Raw genomic sequence first — 24,219 nt, forward strand, 5'->3', positions numbered from 1 at the left:
TGTTGATCATTGCAGACCATTACACAGTTGCTGTTTAACTAGAGTATCCTTCATTAGATCAAACATAGTCCTTTAAGATTTTTATTATGCTTTGCTTCAAGACATTCTCTTGTGCAAGCAAATACTTGTCCTACTTGGCCTGTTTTTCAAGTGACCGCTATTTGTCCTTATTCTAGAAATCTCTTCTGGCCTAGATCTGTAAGGAACCTTCCTTCCTGCACCCATCTGTCTCTCTTTTTCATCCTTATTTCTCTAAGTCTAAGTCATCTATAGTGATGTTAACATCCCAGCTGAGGATGGGAACAGCTTACCTTATGTAGCAGAAAGGAGGGACATTGTGGTGTTTACTTCACTTTAGCTTTCCCTAACCTGGTTCATTTCAGCTACTTCTGGTCTGTTGTTTTTAAAATCTAGCATGATTTATCCCTTTTGATTTATGTTCTCCCCTCTGGCAGCCTCGGGCATTTGGTAGACAGTCTTCCCAATGTTTCTGAAACAGAAACAGTAACCATAGCAGCTAGACCAAGGTAGGTATGTATTCTTTTACTTAGATGATTTCTGTTTCGGATCTCCTAGATAATCTCTGGAAGTGTGAAGGGCTAAATAATTTTTTTGGGGGGGTGGGGGGTTAAATTTCAACAACAGCCTTTCTTTGTCCCTTTTCCAGGCTTTAATCCATCACGAGACTGACTTCATTCATTGGTTCATTCCAATACAGGTGACCTTCTAGCAAAAGACTGTATCAACAAGCTAACTGACAAGACCAGTACAGTTCAATTCATTGCCTTCCTTCCATGCCTTAGATAATTTGTGTAGACATAATACAGTGGTGCAATGTTTGTTCTGTGATCTTCTGGATATCAGTAAGTAATTATCCAGCTATGGATCTGCTATTCCTTTCTTATGAGTGTTGCTTTTCATAGGAGGACTCTACTTTTCCCACCTTCCCTGGCTCCCTGAAAAGAAGGGTGTGCTCTATGAGCACCTATGATCAGGTTCTTCAGAGAGAGAGGTATAGTACGGTCAGTTATCTAGAGTTCTCTTGCTATTCTGGTCAAGTAAGAAAGATGCTTGTTGGAGTATCTATAAGCTGGACTTCAGAGCTACATATCACGTGACTGAAAAAAACCACACTCTTTAGCAACTGCGTCATTCAGAGAGGTACTCTGAGAGCCTGTTAGTTTTTTGATCTGAAACGTACTCTTCATGTTTGCAAGGCATGATGAATGTTGTCTGGAATATAAATTCTGGTATAATTAATTTACGTTTTCAGTTTAGGTAGCTTATGAAACTTCTTCAGTTAAGATAAAACCTCAGTATTCTTTTATTATCTTTCACAGTGTTCATATTTTGTTACTAGGAGGTCTGGGAATTGTGAGAGAAGAAGTATGGCCTTTTAGTCTCCCATATCTAGTTACGGTTTCTTTGCTGATGAGTCAGACTGGCTTCTTTCTCTGTCCTATACCAAGTTGGAAACTTAACTGCTCTCATCAGTCTTATCTTGCTATTTTTGACTTCTCCTGAGTCTAGTTTGCAAAGGTTGAGTGAATGATCCCTTAGTCCTCCCAAAAGAGTATTTCTTTCCAAGTAGTGATACTTGACTGAGCTAACATCAGATTTGTATATTTGACTAACAAAACAGTAGGTTTTCTTTTTTCTTTCAGTCCCAAGCTATAGTGCTAGTATTGTCGTTCTTTTTGATTTTTAGCCTAGGTTGAGAGTTGATGCCAGAACTTATATTCTGTTTGGGAAGTAGTATTTCATTTGCCTTTCAAGTAACTATGAGACTTTAGGTTTGCTGCTGGTGGTGCCATTTTAAAAATAGCACCAACATATCTGTTAGATCACACAGTATGTATTCCGTTAATTTAGGTTGACAAACTCATCTCAGACCACTGTAGCTGTGTTGCTGAACATAATTTAATATTGGAGTATGGCTGTCTTCTTGTATCAGCATTAAATAAACCAATGTTATGTAGAGTTTAAAGAAACTGGTCAGCAAAGTGAAGAGGTTCAGTAGAGAATATATTATTACCACTGAATCAATTTATATATAATACGTTGCTTGTAAAGCTTTCATCCAAAATACGTTCAACCATAATGAAAATCATTGTTCACAAATTTACCTGTGGTAGTGGTCTTGCATATGACAGTAGGGTGACCACAGTACATGCACTGTTGCAATTCATGTATTTTATTTCCCCGCTGATAGGTCCTTCGATGTTTTAGGAGCTATACTCTGTAACGTACAGACATTAAGTTAGATTCCAGGCACGGTAATCTGTGCAAAGGAACAGATACAGTAGAGCAGCTCAGCAATCAATGTGGTAATCATTATGGTCAGTGGGAACAACCTACACAAAAATTGTAGATCGTTGTTCTAATTAATATTTGCTTATTGAAGCAGTATTAAATTTGTGGATTTTTTCTCTGTCTATGGTATCTGGTATGATATCATTTTAAAGAGTCATGGCATGTGGTGGTATCAGCTCTTGCTATCTGAGCTGGCCAAATGAGTGAAGTCCTATTAGTACAGAGCAGGTACATGGAATAATCTAGTTTTTTAGGGGATCTAGTGATTATGGGAGTAGCTTAAGGTATCAGGTTTTTATTGCGTGCCTTGCTACAAACTTTTGATGTGTTATGTGGTCTGGGTGGCTCATTTCCCCTCACTAATATGAGCCTAATAATGCTTCCTAATTTTACACGATGTGAAAAAGAGAAATTGAAGTAAGTAACGTGATCAATTCAAATGCGAGAGTATGAGGACAATGCAGGCACTTAGAATAAATGGTTCTTTCCTAAGAACAAACGTTTCCTTGAGATGCCAAAGACAGAGGACAACATCAGTTTTCCATCACTTATTTTGTAAATACTTCTTTCCCTAGTAAGTATAACTATAGAAAATTCAGCCTCCCTGCAAGCAATTCAGTTCATAACATCTATCAGAAATATAGTATCAGTGATGAAGAAGCCTGAGTAGTACAAAGCTTGTTATAAATGTTGGTGAGCTACATCCAACAATCACGTTAATAGTGTATGTGAAAAACCTAATGAATGTTCTTGTGCAGATAGGCGATAAAAAATATATGATGTATTTTCAGTGACTATAATATTTAGATTTTTCTTCAATGTTGATCAGGATTTGCATCTCCTGTAAAAGTAACCCAATACCAGGCTTTACAACCAGCAATAAAAGCCCCCTTTATAAGGCAGAGGTCAGAAGCCTAATAAAAACCTTTTTTTTTTTTCTTCAATTCTTTCTTTTCTCTCAGCAATTCGCGTGAGTTTGGGTTGTGTGCAAGGAAAGCTATGTGTAGAAGATGAGAAGCAGATCAGCTTGCATAGCTCTTTCATGTCCTGCTGTGGCTGTTAAGAGATGAGAACTTTGCCTGCCTCAGCAATGGTGAAATGCCCAATTCTTTTTGCTAACAGTTCTCTCTCAGATTCTCAGTGTAGAAATACATGCTTTGAGGCCTGTGTGACGGTATAACAGGGGTCTAATCTCACTGGCATGTTTATATGCCATATAAAATACCAACAGCTAAGAAGTGTGAAGCATTTCTTTTAGGATGGATCTCTATTTTTCTATCTCATCCTCCTCTTCTCTACTTCAAATCTCTATTAAAAGGACTTGATAAGAAGCAAGTCATGGATGTTAACAAAGATAAATCTAGACCAAAATTTTGGAAATGAATGTCACGGCATTGGTCGTGCGATATTTAGCCTTTCCTAGCAGTCATCATTTTAGGTAAATTTGCCTGTGGTATGCTGCAATTCTTCTGTTTTCCCTAGTTTCAGACTGTCAAGGTTCTTATACAAATTGAATACATTCATCCTCTGGATACTCCTGACGTGTTCTAACAGCTGTTGAAAGACAGGTTTTTATCCGTAAACTTTTTTTCACTTGGCATTATCTCAGCAAGCTGACTCAAAACAAGTCACAGCTGTACTTTTTTCAGTTAAATATCCATAGAGAGAACATTATGCTGTTTGAGAGGTTATTGCGTGATTCTGGCATCAGTGAACACAAAAGTGGCATAATCAATCTATCTTCTGCTATGTAATTATAGTTATTGCTTTAAAAAATCTTGTATGTTTCTGGAGACTCTGGAAACATACCATTAGCACACAATATTCAGCTTCCACAAAAGGGTTAACTTTCTGGCCATTATATCAATTAATTTGATTTGCTTCAGTTCAGTTCCTACCCTAAATACGATTTTTCTCAAACCCTTTGAAACTTGAATGAGCTCATATCTCTGGCACTTTCCATCTTTATTTCAAATAGAGCTGTTTTTACAAGCAGTGCTGTTTCTCCAGTCCCAAAGAAATAGGTGACAACAGATGTAGGATGTTAGAGAGGAACTTGGTGGATCTGTTGAGAAGTACATGCCCTCAGTGCAGGACCAGTTCAGAGCTCTGTAGTTGCAGCCCCTCAGCAACAGAGACCCTCCAACTCCAAATCTGGAAAAGATGCCTTAGAGCAGGTACCTGGGAGAATGAACATGGAGGGTTTAGTTTAGCATAGTTTACTGCCATACAGTTAACAAACAGCTCTCTTTAAGCTGACAAGGCTATTAGAAACTCAGGTCTTTTTGGAAGATCCTCTGAACCTATCTATAATAGCTAGAAGGGATTGAAATACTAAAAATTCCTCTTTGGCGATATTTGTAATTGACATGTAGCACTTAACATTTATCATATCCGTTAATCTGAGCGCCTTACAAAAATAGGTAACTCCTCTTGCCATTTTTGCAGAGAGAAATTGCACCATCAAAAGTTGCGCTGACTTTTGAAGGGGAAACCAGCTAAGTGTCAGAGTTAGAGCCCAGTGCTGTTGTAATTTGTCTTTGCTCAGTTGTTCAAACTTCTCACTTTTGAAATGCCTTGTGCCTCTTAGTACTCTGTATGTATACAGATTTGCCATACATTTCTTCTTATAGTCCCTTAGGTAAGCCAGTATTTGCCCAGGCTTCTTCTGTCTCTTTCAACCTGTCTGATGCTGATTTTACTGTGTATTTTACAGACCCGCCCTCCCTCCAGGATTTAATTGAAATTTTCACAGGCCCTTCCCTTTTACTCACCTTCCCTCCTGGAAACATATGTTGGGTTGTCTTTCTCAGAAGAGTTTTTTAATGCACCTGTTTTCTCCTGCTCCTGGAATTTGCTTGTTCCTTATCAGCAGATGCCCAAAGCCACTGACATTAGGATCCTGGGCTTGTACTGAAATTAGATTGCTGCCGTGCAAGGGAGGAGGGGGAGAGAAATGGAAAATTCCTCTCAGCGCCTCCCTTGGAAAGGCAGCCTTCTCATAATGAATCACCAAGAGAAGTCTTCATGATGATGGATAGGGACCAGTGGGGGTGGCAGGAGAGACTTGAAGTCAACAGTGAGTTATTCTCTAATTACTCCTTCCTGACAAGGTAGAAAAACTGACACTTACAGCTGTGCTTCAGACTGCTGCCTCTTGCTCACTGCTTGTTACAGGAGCACCAGCGTCCCTCATGGACTGTGGCTGCTCTTGGGTTATCAGATCCTGACACAGTGGCATGAACTGTCACCTTCCATTGTGGCAAAGACAAGGTGGCTGCTTTTTTTCTTCTTCTTCTTCTTTTCTTTTTTTTCTTTTTTTTTTTTGATGAAGTACAGGAAAACAATCAGGGAGTGAAAAAAGTCGAGCAGCCCTACTGTGTGTCCTGCACATAGGATTTGTGCAATGAACAGTCATTGCACAAATTAGACATTAGCAAGTAATCTAAAAGTGGGGGGGTTAGAAATTTATTATACTGAGTTTTAAGATTTCTGCCTTTCTGGTGGTCATACAGTGAATGATGAAAAAAAGTAAAAAAAAAAAAAACCACACTCTTCCTCCGCTTTCCACTTTATTCAGGCTTCTTTTCGTTCTGTCTAATCTTTTGTCTGTGATACCCCTCTGTATGAATCCAGATCTGAATGAATCCTGTTAGGCTTGCAGTAGGACAGACCTCAGGTGCTCAGCACACTTGCTAAGATTTTAATGTAACACATGTACCTAAGACTAAACATTATACTCTGTTTTTGACAGACTGGTCATCATGATGCCATGTTACAAAAAGGAATTTTAGTGTTTTAGCAAACGGAAATTTTGCCAGTTACAGAGCCCTAGAGGATTTTTGCCTTTGGATCATGTGCAAATATAACTATGTATATGAACAGGCTGCTCCTCTCTTTTGTACCTTACCTGTATATGTGCGCATCCACGAAGGGAGAAGGTGCAAAAGGAGAAGGGATTGTCCAGGCGAACTGACCACATCACTAGTACCAGTCCTTGGCAAACCAGGATCACCTTTGGTGCCCCAAAGAATTGAGAGGCCTTTCCAGATGCAGCACTGTGTATCTCTGGTCCCCTGAGGCAACAAGGAGGGCAAGTCTGGCTCACCTGCAGCCTTCCTGCAGTCATCCCTCCATTACACCTCCAGCCCTTCCCCTCCAGTTTCTGTGGCATGAGTGGCCTCCAGCCAAGCTTTTTATCCTCCAAGGTGACAAGATTAAATTTGCCAAGAGCCCGGGGAGGCCTAGAGCTGGTGCATATAGTGCAGTGCATGTAGCTCTCTCTTTTTCTATAGATAATATATACGCTCACATAGGCAAGGGTAAGGCCCTAAAAATGAGGTATGAGGTGCGGTCAGTCTAGGAAAATGGGAAGAGGCAGTAGTCCTTTAGACTGCAGCCTTTCTGATGGTTTTACGAATTTATGAGGAACTGACAAGTGAAGCCAGAGTAAATGCAGAAACTAGAAGTTAAGTCACTTGTTAAACATCGTTTCTAAAAGGCAAGAGTTTCTGAACTCTTCAGTTCTGAACTTTTCTTAACTTCAGGGAGGAGTTTAGAGAGATCACTGCAGAAATACAATGTGGATATGATAGAGTGCTAAGAAGCCTTCCTCTACAACTGACTGTTACCGTATCCCATCCCTGACCCTTTGTTTCTGGCACTGTCCAACCTATGAGCCTTTTAGAGGTGTTAGTCTAAGGTCTGTGCGGTAGCTGGCACATGGGACCCTACTTTCTTTATGATATCCAGTTGCTATTGTAATTGAAGCAATAAAAGCATGTAATAGTTCTGAATTACAAAGTACCAAAAACATGACAAGTGGTTTTTCTGAAATTTTGGCTTGGTGTTCTGAGGGCTTTTTTATGGTTCGTCGCACAGGCGAACAGGAAAATAACAGTTCAGGGTATTGTGAGATCAAAATTATGGTGGAGAAACCACTAAGCATTATATCATACACAGCTTTTGAAGGAGGTTGGTCATTCATAGCAAACAACTTAGATGAAAGTGCGGCAGTGGATAGGTTGCTAATTTGAAGGGAGAACAGGACAGGAGGGTTAGGAAGTTTTGATTCAAAGTGTGAGGCTATTCAAGGTGTGTAGAACACTTTCCTCCTCTTTGTAAATTCACATCTAAATCTAAAACTGGAGTCAAGCGGACTGTCCGTGATCGGAAAGTAACGGTCCCCAGGCTTGTATGTTTAGTTAGGCTTAAGCCTGTTCTTGCTTGAGGTTCATGGAGGACTGCCGCCTTCTAAAATTTTGAGTGGTTGGCCAAGTCTTTTCCTCACATATAGCACAGATGAAAAGGACATATACCTGCCTCAGCCTGTCAGTGGACATATCACGTGTTTACTCCACTGTTCCTCTGCATTAAGGGTTAGTGTAATCTCCATTGTCTACCTATTTGCTTGCTTTAATGTTATGTTGTTCTGTCACAAATCCTCACCTGTTTGTGATACAGAATATCTCCATAAATTATTACAGTTTTGGACTCTTGTACTTTTGTGCAAAAACATATCAGAGTTCTGTCTGTGCTACTTGGTATGAACTAGGTTAGGTAAAGGTTGCTTCTTGCAGCAGAAATTGCTTCTTGCAACACACGGCCGATTTTCAGAGGTCTTCAGTTACTTACGCAAAGGACTTGGGAAAATCTCCACCTTATGTTAAATACCAAAGTGAGACTCAAGTTCCTGAAAATCTGGCCTTCACACCGGATGCTAAGCACTTAAAGATTTGGACTTGAGCTTGGAAAATCTATCCTCATAAAGGCCAGGATTTACATGCAGCCTGTTTGCAAATGGTTTCAGTGGGAAATGCTGACAGAGCGGTCCTTCCAGTATTAATTGTTAACCTGTTTTTTTGAATGTGTTGCAGACCACCCATTCTGTCTGCGCAATAGAACAAGGCTAAGTGAGTCATTCCTTGCTGAGATTTGTCCTTACTGGTTTCATTTAACTGATGAAAAAAAACCAGAACAAAAAAAAACAAGAATCGCCTACTGCACCCGTTTTCCTCTTGAGCTCTTAGGCTGATTGCAAAATCTTCATCATCTTTGCTGCCCCTGTTTCAGTTTTCATTTTCAAGGGACAGCTTTTCAGTAAGAAAGCTTAACAAGTTCAAGTATTAGTGGACATGAAGTTTGTTTTCCTTCACTATTTTCCTGATTCGGCAAAATACTTATGCAAATGATCTGGGGGACCTTCAGGCCGAAGATAATGTCAGGATTCCTAGCTTTTAGTTAGGTGTAGGCCTAAATACTTCAAATACTTTATGCTGGTCTGTCTACAAACAATTAGCAGGGATGATTAAAATGTTAGGCTTTGGCTGAATCCACTACATGACCTGAGGGTTCTTTGCTGTGTTGTTGTTTTGTTTTATTAAACAAAAATTCAAAGTATCTCCTATAGCCAGAGAGCCTTAATCAGGTTAAAGAATAGCAGTTAGAATAATAATAATAATGATGGTACTTTGAGGGGAAAGAAGACGGAGTAGAAACGTTAAAAAACAAAACAGAGAAAGGCCATCCACCACAGCTGTGGTGAAGGGATATGAACAGCTTTGAGAATATGCACACAGGTCCTGGAACTTCTCACGTTCAGATAACACATCCCACTTGTGAGCAGTCTGTCAGAGAGAGGAAGAGTCTTTCATGGCTGTAGTTGTTGAATTGCAGTCTACGATTAGGTAGTGTTTTGTTTCAGGAGCCTGCTCTATGGGAGGTGCTGCTTGCGCAAAGGCCGTCTTTACTCTTGTATTTAGCAGTGGCGTAGTCTCCAAGGAGAAAATTATCTCATTAGCTCTTGGCGAGGAGACAGTGCGCAGCCAGAATACTCCACATGTGCACAGCATGGTTTTCATCACACAGTACAGCTTGTAATGGCTGATTACTTTTTGGCTGATGTTGAAAGCCAATCCCCACCTAAAGTGCAAAACAGTAAGTAATCATCCTCCCCCACCTCCAGTCTAGTTCTGACTGAGCTCCGCAGAGGAGGCAGTGAAGTCACTGCAAGAGAGGCTTATAATCTTTGATCATATACAACTCTCCAAAAATATAAATTAAATTCCTGAGGGGTCATCCTGTAGTTAGATTGTCTATGAGTGCACATGTACTTAATTCATTTCAGAAGTGTTTTTTCTATCTATCCCTTTTTCTTTTTTTTTTTCTTACTACCTTTCTGATTAGCTTGATTCTGACAGAGTTGGGTGGGGTTTTTTTTGTTGTTGTTGGGTTTTTTTCCCTCTAATGATAGCTGTGGAGCTTGGGAAACAATGAGATTTATCATGTCTAGGTGTATTTAGTGTAATGCAGGGCTTGCTTGAAGTCCAGTAGTAATACTTGTCCCAGCACACTTTGAAATACTTAGAGGAAAAAAATATTTGGGCCAAAAGCCATTTTTATTGTAGCTTTTAAAAGTGAAGAATTAAGGAAGTTAACATTATTTTGTTTTCATCGTGTTGATTAAAAGCTTGGAAAGCTCATGTCAATGAAAACAAATGAGTAATGCAGAACACAGGGATGCTGAGTATAATAAATGTTCTGCCCAGATCTGTCAATCAATCAATCAGTCAAAATATTGAGATTTGGAAAAGGATTATCATTTGTTAAGCGTTCAGCCTCTAACCATACTTCCTTCTGAGGCCTGTCCTGTACACTCCCTTTTTCTTCTTCATAAGTAAATATAGTCTCTTTCCTGCCTCCCTTCCATACCTCCTTCGCCCCAGGCACTTGTACACTCCTGAAAGCAGTAAAGAAAGAAAGTCTATACAGTATGTTGTATTATCTGCTAATCCAAGCGGATAACTTTTTTTTTTTTTAATGTGGATGTTCCAGACATAATGACATAACAGTTAATCATAAATAGCAAAATTCTCTGAGATCAAAGAACTATTTAAAACTCTCATGCAGGAGAGAAGGGAGGGAGAATCTAAACGTCATACTCCTTACATTTCTCCAGGATTAGCCTCTCAGTGCTTGGAAGGCCTGTTCCTGGAGGAACCACCAAAGTGAACCTGCTAATCTCTGATACGCCGGCATCCTGATAGAACCAGGTAACAATGTGCAAGAATCTCTCTTTCTGTACTCTTCCTACCATGCCCAGCTGACTGCAGGGAACAGTTATTTCCTTCACTTCATTATGCCACCGTACCCTATAAAGTAGACCAAAGACTTGTAGTGTGGGAAGGTACTCTAGGATTATCCAGAACTCATGATTGATTGTCATGAGGCAGGAACAGAAAACCGTTTTATCACAGACCAAAATTAATTTCTGTTTATCAGAGCAAAAATTCTTTCTGGAGGGGTCTGTCCAGTCCTCAGCTCGTACAGATCAGCTACTGGGGAAACATTGCTGATGGCACTGTGCAAGCCTGTGACTGTGCCTTGTGCCCAGGTTTCTTTGCAGAGTAGAGATGACCTAAAAAGGCACAAGCGGATGGTGCCCTGCATGAACTCAAGGCCTGAGGTGTCTCTTTCCTTGCAGTTTTAAATATTCCCTTCTGAGTTATTCTCCCTTCCTGGTGGAATTATTCTCAACACAGCAGCAGGACTGGGAGGGAAGGTTGCTGATGCTGCATAACATGAATCTGAGATCATGATCATGGTGGAGCACGTCTTCCCTCCCCCAAGCCAAGTTAACAAAACTGATGCTCCAGTGGGCATCATGCACTGCATTGCCCAGCTCTAAGTGTACCAGCAAAGTCTCGCACAGTTTTAAAGAAAGTGAAAGACAGCCTAGGTTTTAGTAGATCAGAACAAGTTTAGGGAAGCTAGACTGCCTGGTCATTAGGGTTGTGATGGAGCTGGCTCATACTGATGACTCCTGGGTTGCTGACACATGTGAAACACCAAAGCTGTGAGTGGAAAGTCTTGGTGATGCTGACAGATTGGCTCTATAGAGCGTCTCGTGGCAGGATTTGTTTTTGCTTAAGGCTGGAATTCATATGTATGCTGTACATGGCAGCATTTCTATTTTGATTAGAGTGAATGTGTGGGAAGGTTTTTGTACTTGCAAGCTGAGTTACTAAGATATCATGATTTATAACGATAGATGTGGGCATCACATGAACTGTAAAACTTTTCTCTGGGGAAATATGAGATAGCAAGGTAAATTAATGCATTCTATCCAGATTAATTATACAGAATTATACTTAATTAAAAGAAATATTTTACTATAGCATAATCCAAAAGACCCAGAATCCTCAGGCTCCTATTGGGCCTCTTGATAAATCAGCAGCACTGGAATATTGGCAGTGTGGATGGCAGTTACAATCAGAAATTACTGAAAGTGTTTGGACTTCAGTTCCCCTCAGAAGAAGAGCTGTGGGAAAATCTGAGTCCTGCAAAGTCAAACAAAATGTTTGTGCAGGCATTCAGAATGCACCCGGCAGCAGGGAAGGTTTTTTACCTTTAAAAAAATATAGAAATTGTGCTCTTTCTTCAGTGTTCAGAATACTTGCAAGTAATAGACAGGTCCCCGTAGTCTAACTGAAGAGAACAAAGGGATTAATGTCAAGTGTTGCTGAACAAATTTGTTGCCCAGAAATTCTTTAACTGAGTGCAAGTCTGGAATGCATCCGTTCTCCCTGTATTGCGCTAGTGTAATTATTTGTTTAAGAAGTATTCATTTGTTTACTGCCTCGACTGAAGCTGATGTTTACTTTGCAGAGACCCACAGGTAGATACGGCCTCTTTGTGAAATCTTGGGCATAGTCATGCGTGAAACAGGCATACTTTTCATTTAGTGAGCAAACAGCTTAGATCCTCAGGAACCATTTAACACATGCAGAGCAAAATGTTTCATTTAAAAAAAAGATGATGATGATGATTATAAATTATATACTTTTGTCTACGTGGACAATTATTTAACATGACAAGTGTGCCATAGTACACTTATTAAAAATCAATACTGTGATAAATACACTATTTTTTGGATAGGATACAGCAGATTCTTTCTTCCAATTTTCTTGCTCCCCTTTTTTTTACCCATTGGCTATTTCAGTTACTGTTTCCTGGATGCATCACAGATGGCAGCACTGAGTTTTTTTTTCATGCCCAGGGCTTTTGTTTTTAGTCAACCTACGGATCCTGCTGTTTCCCTTATTGTTTTGAGGATTTGTATCCAACTACTGAGCTGGACTTTGGTGTTTTCCACTGACAGTGCACTCAGCTTAGAGCTGATAGCTGAGGTGCTAGCTAGGAATTTGGAAGATGCGAGTCTCCAGTTTTCTGCTGTGCTGCAGATTCTGTTTCGCAGTAGGCCAGTTATGGACTCTTTTCTGCTTCCACCTCTGACTTTATATATGTTACTATCATTCAGATTTAACTATGATCAGGCTGGATAATTTCTTTACAGCTAACACTGAGCACAGGCAATCTTCTGATACTAGTTCACCAAGCCTGATAATGAATAGCTGCAAAAGCGATTACATCTACAGTACTTTTAAAAGTGGAGCTCAGTCTGCTATTGAAACATGGAGGAAACCTGATGGTCCTACTCAGCTAAGATTGTTATGCCTTTTTAGCAGAGAGCCAACTTGGTCACTGTCTTCTGTTGGTAAATGCTTCTGCCAAGAGCAGCAACATATATTTGGACCCCGAAAAAGAAGAACAGAATGAAGCATTCCAGGCTGGGATTTTTGGATGTGTCTCATTCCATGTGCCTCTCATTAGAATTCATGATAGCTAAAATATTTTGAGTTAAAAAGAGAACTGTTTGAATCTAGTCTGCCCCTGCATGAACACCATGAGATGAGACCCTGAAGCTGGCAGTAAATAACATTGGTTTGGCCAGAAACTTCAAGACTGAACTGTTGGAGGGAACTTGATAACGTGCTCCAGTAGTTGATTTATGTCTATCTTTAATACAATGATAACTGTCGTGTTTGTTCTACGTGACTTCTGTACATTGTTAGGTCTTGATTTTTTTGTTGCGCTGGTACATCACTACTGCAGTGAATTCTGCTATTGTTACCTTGATTTTTGGCTCTGGGGGTTATTGGGTTTTTTTAGAACTTCTGGGTACATGTGTTTATGAAATTTTTTGAATGTATTTCAGAGAGTGTATTCCAGTGCAAGTCAATGGGATGATATGATATTATGTCATTTGATATCACAATTTTGGCAGAGTTATCTGAGCTGAGCATGAAGCTGTGATAGTTTGGGCATTAAAGAGCAATGTTGTAGTTTCCTTGTGTGCTAGAAACTGATTAGCTTTAGGAGCTATAAGATTCCTGTTTCTCAAGTTGTGCTGAGCTGAAGATGATATGCTTCACCTCAATTTCTTGTAACCACTAGTGAAGCAACATGAACAAGCAGATAGAAAGCTGCCTTTGGAAGACTGAAAGTTTATTCCTACCTCTGCCACTCAGTTGCAGCTGCTCAATTGACTTCATTATGGCTCTGTTTCTTCTCTCACTGTATGCCTGGTTTTGAATGCTTTGAACATGCACTCTTTGGGAGGAGGATGTCTTTTACTCTGTCTTCATGCAGACTGTAACGAAATGAGACCCAATTGCAGCTGGGTTTCTTGATGCTGTTGTAGTTCAAATAATGACTATATTTCAATGTTAAGGTATTTAATACTAATATTTGGAAAGCCCTCATTGAATTTACTGATTTTCTCCTAAATGTAATGCGTTATTTTTCCTGGGATAAACCTTTGCCTAGTATCTCTGGCAAATGAAGATTATGAGAAATGTTTACCTATTGCTTAAAGCTCCATCAGTATCATGTTTTACATTCGAAGAAGTAGAGTGCTATCAATTAAATAACCCCGTGGCTTGTGTGGGGATCCAGCACTAGACGTTTACCTGTTTGTTACAATACTTAAAAAATGTAAATCCAGTAGTTACAATAGTCACAGAGATGCTGACTGGGGATCACTGATGTAGCAGTTGGGCCCTTTACCCCATCTGTTTTATCTTTTCTGCTCCATAAGCTCACTGGAAGAACAATCCAGTCTCAGAAGACTTAGGAGGATCTCTTTATATGCTATATGGGTCTCAGTTACTCTCATGAAATTGCAGAGCTGACCCTGGACAGTCTCTGTCAAGACAAAGCCTACACATCAGACCGACTAAGTTCATCTCTGTGACTGTTTCTGGCATGATGGTGAATTTGTAAGGAGTGTGCCTGCCTGGGAGAGAACTTGTCTGGCCACCTGTGCCTGCAGGAAGGGAAGTGGAGTGTGAAAGAATGTACAAACAAGAGAACAAAAGGATGGAAATGGTAGATCAGAGATTTAAACCAAGGAAAGGGGATTTCTGATCGCAGGGTGTGCCAAGGTGAAAGGCAGCTGGCAGGATGAAAAGGAGAATAGATTGCATTTTCCAGCGAGAGAGCGACGAGATGAAATGGCACTTGGGATGCTGCTAAGATGTGCTCCCAAGCTCTGAACAGCAGTCCTGGAGAACAGAGGTAGAAATCAGTGCCTAGGTGCAAAGCCTTTGCCTAGTAACGCATATGTCTCTTGCTGGCTAAAGACAAGCCTCATCAGTCAGAAAACCCATTGCAAAGTCCACGTGGTAGCTTCTTTGACAGAAGGCACTCTTTGAACTCTGACTTTGAATTAGCCGTTTCAGCAGGCTGGAACTGCAGCACAGGCTGTGCTTGAGGACCTGCGGGCTCAGAGATAGTAGGCAGAGTCTCTGCTTTAAGAAATGGGTAACTAGAAAGAGGATTAGATCCTGTGTTTGTGTCTAGCATCACAGATGTAGGACTCTGCTGGTACTCTGCAAGCTAAAGGGTCATGTGCAATACTCTGGAGAGTTGCCTGAGATAGGATTTCCAAACAAAAGAAGAATTTATTGCAAGGCACTAGCCCTGGCATGACGTTTGGCCTATCTGAATTGAGGAGTGTTTCTCAACTCTCAGTTGTTCTCGGGCATTTCCCTTCAGATCCAGGTATGTGAGCACCACTGACAGGTGTCTTCTGCATTGGTGGTTCTCCTGCAGTGCCTTCCTTCAAGGAAGGTTCACCAGGTGTCCAAGGTTTTAGTCTTCTTTCTTCTTTATGCTACAGAAGGGACTCCGAAGGCCTGTTTTTGAAAAGAACCATGTCTAAAGTCTGTTGGGCAGTTTTTTGGTAACCTGTGGCTATTACAAGGTACTTCCAAAAACCAGCTACCTTTTTAAAGTAGTCTGTGATGAGAAGATCCTGCTGCTGAGCAGAGCAAACATACGAGGTGGAGAGGCTGTTTATTGTGTGCTACAGACATCATACAGTCAAGAGGAGTGGTAGCTTGCATGTTATTTCAGTGATAGGTCTGTGAAAATACTGTCCCTTCATCTCCCATAACCAACTGCTTGTGAGTTTTGAACCGTAATCAGGACTGTGACATTAGATTTCTAAATTCTGATGAGCTCATCCATTGAAAGAGCAAAGTTTGAGAAAATGTGTACAATGACTGATGGACTTTTTTTTTTTTTTTTTTGCCTTTTATCTGTTTTTAGACATTCTTAGTTAAATTAACCTCTTCTGAAAGAGAGACTGTTAAGTGTTATTCACACATTGGCCAAGTGAGATCAGTAGTCTTTCTCTCCAGCAGTGCAGTGCTGGCAGAGAGCGTTCAGTGAACAGCCGTGCTTCCTGCTGGCAAGCAGAAGGACTGTCAAAAGATGTTTGGATGTAAGAGCCACTGCTGACCACCTGATTTCCCAAACACAAAAATGATGAATTTACTCAGCTTTTGCTTTCATCAGGTGTTAGGGCAGAAGTGTGATAACAAGTACGTTTCCTCTGCAGTTGTGCCAGTACTTCCTCATAGAAAAATACACCTGCTGTGATTGCAATAAGGAGGCTTCGTAGAGCAGAGGTACAGTTAAAGTAAAACTGAGTTTAATTTGGCTGACAGACAGGATGCAGTAGTTTTATACAAAAGGAGAGCTTTCCTGTAAGAGATTGAATTACTCCACACTAGAAAACATCTAAATTTTTTTTAAAAGTAGATGGTCAATAAGTGTAACCCTAACCAACTGTACCACTGCTGGGTCTGATCTGTGGATTTAGTTTCCTTTAAGAATTGTCTCTTGCTCCTTGAAAATGTGTTTTGTTTTCTATTTTGTTGTTTTCTTTTGAGAAGGAAATTATCAAAGGTGACATCTTTTCAGCATTTATAAAATATTTTCTCTGTAGGGTTTCACTTCCCTGTGAGATGTTCTCAGGAAAAAGCTTTTATCAATTATGGCAAGACAAGAAAAACTGCAGCTCACTTTAAATTGGAAGAGATAAAGCAGGCACCTAAATCATGAACTCAGGGAAGAGCTCTCTCAAAACTGGAAGAATATATCTGCTTTACAGCTTACGGAAAACCTATAGTTAGAAGAGTGCTGCCTGCCCATACCACAAAGAGGAATGCTGCAACCACCTCTGTAGCGTTGGATTAGCAACCTGATGCCGTGCTATTGCGTTGCCTTTGTCTGCTAGAGGTGTAAAACAGTTGTGTGAGAAGAAGTATGGAAGGTGCTAAATTTGTTTTGATGTGGATGAGCTGTGAGTTGAAGGGGGGAAACTTGCAGGTGTAACGCATTCGGGAAATACAGTGAAGCAGTCAAAATTTGAAAGTTCATAAGGCACGTTTGTATGTCAACATCTCTGACAAGTTTCAGAAATATGTAGTGCTGCAAAAAATGAAAATGGGAACTTTTTTTTCATAATTATCTGCAGTTTTCTTGGTCCCATCAACTCTTGGGGGCAAGATTCTGAGTTAAGTAGGCTTAAATTGTTCTGTTCTAGCTTGGTAAGGCAGACAGCAATAGCTGGGCTGGATGTACTTTTGGTGAAACTCTGTAGGTGAAAGTTCAACCAAGATAAACTCACAGTGTCTATTCATGTATGTGTTGGAGTATGTGTTCAGGTATGAAGGTCTTTGCCTTGAGCTAAATAGATTATTTCTGTGGATGGCTTATCCTTCGTTATAAACTTAGCTGAGCACGTTTAAGGAGTATGGAGATTACTGAATTATAATCAGTTTCCACAAAGATTTTCCACTTTTTGACAAGTAAGCTCTGCATAGTTACATTTCAGCAAACTATGCCTTTGCATTTTATCGAGGCAGGCATACATTCCAGGCCAACCACTGTGAAAACGTACAGGTGAGTTTGGAGAAGATGTAGGTATTCAAGGGGGCCCAGAATTTCACTGGCAGAATAATAGCAGAAGAAATAATTACTGTTATTGTTACCTAATATTAAACTCTTAATATTCCCCCAATTTTAAGGGGAAAAAAAACCCACTTAATTCTGAGGGAAGGAAGGAGAAAATTATGAAAATGGATCTGTTTCTATTTCTCCTTTACTCCCTTTTCCTCCCCCCCCCCCCCCCCCCCATTCAACCCTTCTTGGAGGAGGTTGGTGTAATAGCACTTTTTCATCTAAAGGTCTGCTCACTGCAATTCCTGTATGAAATACTGGTTTCTTTTCTCTAGTGTCACAAGTTAAAGCACCTCAGACTTGCAGAGGATCACTTCTTTTTCAAGATCAGAAGAGGGTAAGAACACTGAGTAGCTGAAGTTTTTTATCAAATCCTGCTTGCATTCAGAAAACTGACATTTAGGATATATGTTCATTGTCATGTTTTCCTAGACGTTACGTAGGAAACTTGAGGTGCTTAAGAGAGTTCCCACTAGGCCATGAGTGAGGTGGGTATTTATCCTGCACATTTCCCTAGGCAGAGCTCAAAATGAAACCCTTACGCTCAAGAGACGACCAACTTTATAATGCTGAATGAAGAGAGGGTTGCCTTAAGTGTTGTCAGCAGGCTATGCTGAATTCACTTGAGGTGGAAGTTGCTTTTAGGTATGAACGTTCTGCTGTACTGCTGTTAGTAAGGTGTTGCAAGGTTTAAGTAGTTTTTGTAAAACACTGATTTTTCTCAGAAAAAAACATCTGTTCAAATGCAAAATATCCTATAAAGAGATGAAAACAGAGTTTAGGGGGTTGTATATGTTGAAGTAAATAACTTAATAGGTGAGACTCTATTGAATTGAAATTTTCCTGTTCGTGCAGCACCTAGTGTAAGAACTTTCAAGGATAAATATGGCATAGTATAAAAGTATTTATTAATTATTATAGCACTACCTTTTTGGATATTTTCTGATTTTCAGAAGCAATCATTCCATTGCAAATGGGACAGGATTTTCTTCATCAGTTCTTTAAATGCTTTCCAGTCTGAGAGCCAGATGCCTCCTCTCCCTGTGCTTTGCAGCATCGTTTACACCAGCTCAGGGGTGGCATGAAACACACCCCGATCCAAAACTCAGCATTTGGCATGTAGAGTGTGCTGGTGCTAGCAGTGATGGATTGTACAGTAGGTAGAGCAGCCTAGAGGCATTGCTAAGAGGCAGTAAACAAGGGCTACTGTCAGACTTGGGCACATTGTCAAAATATTGCAAAGCTGTCATGCAAGAAGTCTAATTGCTTGGCTACCTCATTGAGCAGCATATATTCTTTTATTTTACTCAGTGGGATCAGTAACATGGTTATCATTTTAATTGAGAATAAGTCAGTGTGTACCTTTAATATTAGGGGAAATTTGGAACATGTGAAATCTGCCTAACAAAGAGGTAGAATACTGATGGTGGTTGCCTATTTGTATTACCTGGATGTTGCGGTTTATGACTTCTGTTTCTTGATCGTTTTTTCTTCTCTCCGTAGTGATTCCTGCCTCTGATGCCCCCAGGCTGTGGGAAACAGATTCATCCTGGGGTGAAAGGGGAGTGAGGGATGTAATTGAATGGGTCAGCCGAGGGCCTTGGGTGCACTTAAGCCCTGTGACATTCAAAGTTGCTGTGTAAGCTGTTGCAGGGGGTATTGTCTGCACCATGAAAAGCAGGAGAGGACTGTAAACTGATGTTTGGGGATGGATTTGGTAATAAAACAGTGCATCCGTGCCGCAGCACAGCACAAACAGACCTTATCTAGTTGAAGGATAAAGAGCAGTCTAGCGATGGCAATAGGGAAGGCAGTGTGGGCTCGTGTACGCTGCAGTTGAGCCCTGTCTGAGCTTTTGCACTGCCTTCTTGCCTAAGCAGCTTGTTTAAAGCTAGCTCGAATACGTCTCTGCGCTGCTGTCTGTAGCGTCAACAATACCCTGTATTGTCTGCCCTCCTAGTCTCATTAGTGTCAGCTGTGGGAACACGCCACCATCTGCAATTACAATCCTGCCTGGCACTCCGCAGCTGTCTGGAGTAGGAGGAGATCACTGTATGTGAGAGAAATCCTGAGAGAAGCATCAAAAATGGCTAAGCGACTGAAGAGTTTGATTAATCAGGAGAGATCAAAAGCGCTGCAGGAATTAAGTTTGGCCGGATGATTAAGATGTGGCCTGAACCGTATAAAGATATTTTGGGTGGTCTCCTAAGAGGAGGAGTTTCAAATTAGCTGAAGCAAAAATGCTGGCTGAATGTCAGGAAGAGTACTCTACTGGGAGCGCTCTAGTGTTTATTTACATTGGGTACCACCTGGAGGTGCCCAGCTCAGCTCAAAGCCTCTTTGTGCCAGGCACAGTACAAACACACGCACAGATACAGATTGTGTGTCTGCCAAGAGAAGGTGGGGGGGTCACCTGGGTCATTTAAAGCATGCCAGAGGAGGCAACAGAGTAGACATTGTTATGGAGGAGGCCTCTAGGGGAGGAGGGGTAGGCAGGATGAGCTATTAGGCTGTACAAACTTTACTTTCTGTGATTTAGGATTAGAGAGGGGTGAGTGCGTATGCGCACTTCATGTGATGTTTTTAACCACTTCATTAGATGTTTCTTCAAACCCTCTTAAAATGTCAGGAGACTGAAGGCTTTTGTATAACAAACAGAGTCTGGCAAACTGCTGAGGATTTGCACCTGTGAAATGGGGAAAAATTGCTGCTAGAGGAGGTGGTTCCTTCTTAGGCAGCGCTCGCCCCTCCGTGAGCCCAGAGGAGGGGTGGGGAGAGGGACTCGGGAGGTCTCACCTTCTCGCCGCTGGCCAACCTTGGAGGCACTTCTCAAGCAATCCTTCTTACGTGTTTTACCTGAATGCATACATAGGTGAATTTACTGAATAGCATCTCCCAGCTCCCCCATGCGAAGGTAGAAGATGTTGCTCTTCCTCTGTAGATAGAGGTGCAATTTTGGAATTGGCCTCTGCTAGAGGCACATGCAGCTTGTCATCTGTTGTACTTCACTGTAGCTTGTTTGGAGCGGGGCAAGGGTGCACGTTATTTTTGTTTCCAGTATCTGGGAAAACAAATGGGGGCCAGAAACATAGATAAATCACACAAATTACTGTGAGCAATATTAATTGGGGAAACAAATTTTTTCTCTTGGGATTTTGCTCTCTTTTGTTGAATGGAGTCCTTCCCTTTTACCCTGTGAAACGAACCAGTTGTTGTTGAAAACTTTTTGTTAGTTTGTTGTTTTCTCATCCAGCTATGATTACTGTTGTTTTTAGAGCGCTCTACAGTCCATCACCTATTCTTTCTCTTAAGTTTGATTTGGAGGAAATCTGTAATTCTGAATTACATCAGAATTAAGTAAATTAATGCGGTTGGAATTCATGTGCCAGATAATCAGTTGATGAAAAACCAGCATAGCTCCCTTTGAATTAAAACCTTTATTGTAACTCTGCTATCAGTTGAGTCTAGGTAAATGCATTTTCCTGGCTCAGCTGTAACACTAAGCATAGTCCTGCAGTCTCTGAAGTTAGTAGCTAAGCTCCGGGAAAGAGGTGGCATAGATGGGCTCTGTCAATGAGTGAAGCTCTGATTTAGATGTGTCTCACTGTATATCATTGTCAACAGCTTTCTGGGATAGGGTTTGAAAATGGACTGATTGAACAGAGGGAGGAGAGCAGCAACGTGCAGTAGAAATTACAGATTGTATTAAATTTGAAAATACAGGAGAGCAGTGCACTGTTTCCAGTTGCTGCACTCATTGTGTGAGTAAGTTAGGCCTTGACTTGGAAGAAGCTTTTTGCTCGTTGTGCATTTGCAGTAGCAAGAGGAGTGTGACAGCGTGCAAACCAGAGCAACGAGGGGCTGCTCTGGAGCTTGTACACTTTGTCGCCTTGCTGCATCGCTGAGCGCAGTAGCAACGGTGCAAGAGAGGGCAAACAGCTGCAAACTTGCTCTGGCAGGTGAAAAATATGGCTGGAGACAGTCTCTTCTTCATAACAACAGGATGGCTCTTCTCGTGGCTCGGGCAGCAAAAAGCTGTGATTTCACCTCTAGGAAATGGAGAGGAGGTTGGAAGATGTAAAAGGGCAAGAGAAAAGGAGTGAGGTCAGGAGCTGGGAGTGAAGGGTTGGTTTCTGAAGGGTGCCCTCTCCAGATGTAGGGGCAAACAGAAATAAATTGTGTTTATGAACAGAAAATATATGGGGTCTGAGCTTGCATACTGTGGAGTTTAATGTGGATTTGACAATGAAATCAATAGAAATAGGTATTTCCCATTATTTTAATCCTTGTTTATTTTTATGAAATCTTATAAAAATATTGTTTTGTATTTTAAATCGGTGTCAAAGTACAGAGAAGAGAGAACACCTAACTCTTCTAATTATATACTGTATTTTAAAAAGAGGTCCCCAAACTAATGCAGGTATACTTCATACTTTTCTGTGGACTTAGTGCTTTTATTAAAATTACCAGCAAAGTCACAAACTCAATTTATCTGTTATCTTCCCAGATGAAGAGCGTTGGAATGATTGTTGGAATGGCTGATGTTTGTGCTCCTTGGTCATTTTAAGTAATGTTACTTTTTTCAAGTACAAAAATACATCATTATTATATGGTTGGGTGGCAGGACTTTGCCTGTTTTTATGTTCATTGCTTTTGCTTCTCGAAATGTTAGCAAGAGGTGCAAGGGGATATTTCATTTGTTTTTAGTATTCAGAAAGTCCAAGTTGCAACACACAGGACTTCAACATTTCCAAAATGTGATGGATTCCTAGGGCAGGAACTGAAAGGTGGTTCTTTGCCAAGTTGCCCAGAAAAAACAAGTGGTAGAGTAAAGGTTATCGAGAGATCTGCTTTTTTTTTTTTTTTTCTTTTTGAACAGCTGGCTAATCTTTCTGGATTTGGAAGGTCATGGTCAAGAGGCGTAGATGGAGTTATAATAGCTGCGTGTGTCTGACGGAATGCCCTGCTGCCTTCTAGCTATTAGGAAAATTCCTCAGGAATTAATTTTTTAAAAATAGCTCAGTGTTGCATGCACAAAGGGTGTGACCATGGCTGCAGGAAAAAGTTCTGACATCTTAGTTCCTAAAGTCAAAAAAATTTCTGTTTGCTTAGTATTTATCTCGAGGAGCAAATGGGCCTCTGGTGCCAGAGAAAACAGTCTCTGGGTTCAGCAGGTCCTGAGGCAGAGAAACTTTATTATTGTTTGGGCAGGATCTGGCAAACACTGCCAGGTGCAGGGCTTTATACCTAACATGAATCTTCTTGGTAGATTGGTCTAAACTTAAAAATATGAGCTGAGGAGAGCAGCTTTGTTAGCCTGCTGGAGCTGTTCTTCCTCAAAAGCTCAAGGCTACGGCAGCACCACAGAGCTGAAAGATGAAGAGAAAGTTAGGGTCCTAAAAAAAACTGGAGGGTAAGAGAAAAAATGCAGCTGAGAAACTTGAATCGCCATGTGAGGTGTTGGAAAAGGAGGTGGAGGGAGAGGAAGCAACCCATGCAGAGGATGGATGGGAGCTGTACCCCCGCGTGGTAAGCTGCAGTGGGTGCCTCCAACTCCAAAGCACACCCATGCTCACCATGGGCAAGATAAGGAAACATTCCCATTCTGAATTAACTCTGTTTAGTGACTTCTTGCTTAATTAAAGAATTAGCTATGCTTAGAAGCAATGCCAGTGCCTGCTCTCATGTTGTCTATCAATGGTGCCTGCCAGGATCCTGATTGCTACAGCTCCCTCTGTACGGTAGTGTAGCACAGGGTTGATAGGCTGTATAAATTCACATTGTTACTCTTTCTTTATGGATTGCCAAACCATGAAGACTGAGAAGCAAATAGGACTTCTTCTAGTTTGAGTTGCAGAGTCTTGATTTGAATCTATTCACCCTGGGGGCTCAGTCCACTCCTAAGTAAAGTCAGGGGCAGTGGTTGCAGAATTGGGTCCTGCCAGGGGTCGGACACCCCAGTGTGGCCACACGTGCGGGTGCCGTGATGCCCCTTGACATCCCGTCTGTTCTTTGCTGTGTGTTGCACGTGAAGAGATGCCTGAGCAAGCCAGCATGTGCTGGTTAGGCTGTCTGTATTTCAAGTATACAGCTTATAATATCGCTGGTAGGTCTGTTCAGGAGGCTTTTGACAAGTTGCTGCTGCTATGGGCTGGACTGGAAGCTATGCAGTGAAACTCAAATATGTTGAAATGTGAGGCTGCAAGAGCTCTTTCTTTTTGTTGCTGTGGTTTAGTGTTGGTACAAGTGGACTTTGTAAAAGACTTCAAATGTTGATACCCCTTGTCTAATTGAAGAATCCACTTGGAGACTTGTGGAGCAGTCCATGTAGGAGCTAGTGATGACATGTTGTACCTAGATTAAAAAAAAAAAAAGCTGTAATACAAAGCTGGGCATGGTGGAGTAGGGAGGATGTCTGCATGTTGCATTTCAGGTGTTTTATGTGGAGGGGGAAAAAGAAGTTCATTTTCACATGCAGCAGCAGTATGATTTTAAACAACAGTTGTTATTTTGTGTAAGAACTCCATTTACTCCATTTGCTTTGAAGCACTGCTTGGATTTCTGTTACTGGAGCACATGGGGATCTTCTGCAGCATATTTGTCAACTGCTTGACAAGGGACAGGAGAAATGCCTGTTACTGAACTAACAACTAAAAAACCAGAAACAAACAGCTCATGGAGAGTGACAGTTTCAGTATCTGATCCACTTTTTTATTGCAGAGCTGCCCGACTTCTTTTTTAGTATGTGTTTGGTTT

At 41.0% G+C, this 24,219-nt stretch overlaps 1 protein-coding gene across 2 annotated transcripts in view; it reads left to right on the plus strand.

Annotated features, from left to right (window-relative positions):
- The window catches only part of TBCK (TBC1 domain containing kinase), a 167,551-nt gene that overhangs the window by 116,211 nt on the left and 27,121 nt on the right, over positions 1-24,219 (plus strand). Inside the window, exons 29-31 of one of the 2 annotated variants that reach the window (XM_068941932.1) lie at positions 456-527; positions 719-863; positions 10,271-10,364. The gene's annotated coding sequence lies outside the window, so the exon portion shown is untranslated. The remainder of the gene's footprint in view (positions 1-455; positions 528-718; positions 864-10,270; positions 10,365-24,219) is intronic. The other variant, XM_068941931.1, reaches the window with a different exon arrangement.

Source organism: Struthio camelus, chromosome 4 (assembly GCF_040807025.1).
Source record: "Struthio camelus isolate bStrCam1 chromosome 4, bStrCam1.hap1, whole genome shotgun sequence".
Lineage (NCBI taxonomy): Eukaryota > Metazoa > Chordata > Aves > Struthioniformes > Struthionidae > Struthio > Struthio camelus.